Consider the following 1,002-nt stretch of genomic DNA (forward strand, 5'->3'; position numbering starts at 1 on the left):
ATGGGAAACAAGATGACTCAACAGATTGTGTGTCCATGTAACTGTTTTCCCATGAGTGACAAATTTAAGGGAAAAAGAAACGCTGGTGACTCTGTTCTACTGTAGAGAGGCATTTGAGTGAAGAGTCAATGCCAACCAATGTAAAGATCTTCAGACTGATCACCTTTGAATCATTGCGATGATGAAACATTGTTATCCCATTCTAAAATAGTTTGGTTGATCCCATTGACTGGTCTCGCATGACTCCAGCTCGCATTATAGCTGCTGGTTATATGAGTTGCGAGAGCAGGTCAAGTTACTGCATGTCGTTAAAACCTGACTGAGTTGTGCTTGTAGGAGCACATGAACCATTCGACTAATCACTGAACACTGTTCTTTGTCTTACTTTCTTTATTTTACATTTTAAAACATTTAGCTTCTTATAAATATTAAAATGTATATCAGTGAGTTTCAGATAAACATCTGCCTATTTCACAAATACTTGCTTTCCACTGCTTTGTCTGTTTTTGCTAAAAAATATATAAATATTAATTAATTAATTATTAATAATGCTAATTTGAAAATGCATAAATACTTTTTTTTTTTTGACTGAATTTCTAAACAGTTTGTGGTGTAAGTTGTGTAAGAACTAAATCAGTCAGAAAAGATTACGCTCATATCTCCTCATTAAAGAAAAACTATAATGAATCCCAACATGACTCCGATGTTCCCAGCCATCTGTTCTTGTTTACACAATTAAACATATTGAGTATATAGTGTACAGTTACAGAAGAGAAATTATTTATAATCACACTATCAGGTGTCACCCAGATGAGTCTGATTCTCTTTAAGGTTCTTCATCTTCTTGACTTGCTCATTAGAGATAACTCGGATAACCCAGAATCATTATAATTCTATAAAGCTGCTTTGTGACGGAAAAAAGAGCTATTCAAATAATGGAAAACTGGATTCAATTTTATTCAATTCAGTTTGATTCAGTTTAATTCTATAGCGGTTTTAACA

The sequence above is a fragment of the Tachysurus vachellii genome, chromosome 6 (genome assembly GCF_030014155.1).
Source record: "Tachysurus vachellii isolate PV-2020 chromosome 6, HZAU_Pvac_v1, whole genome shotgun sequence".
NCBI lineage: Eukaryota > Metazoa > Chordata > Actinopteri > Siluriformes > Bagridae > Tachysurus > Tachysurus vachellii.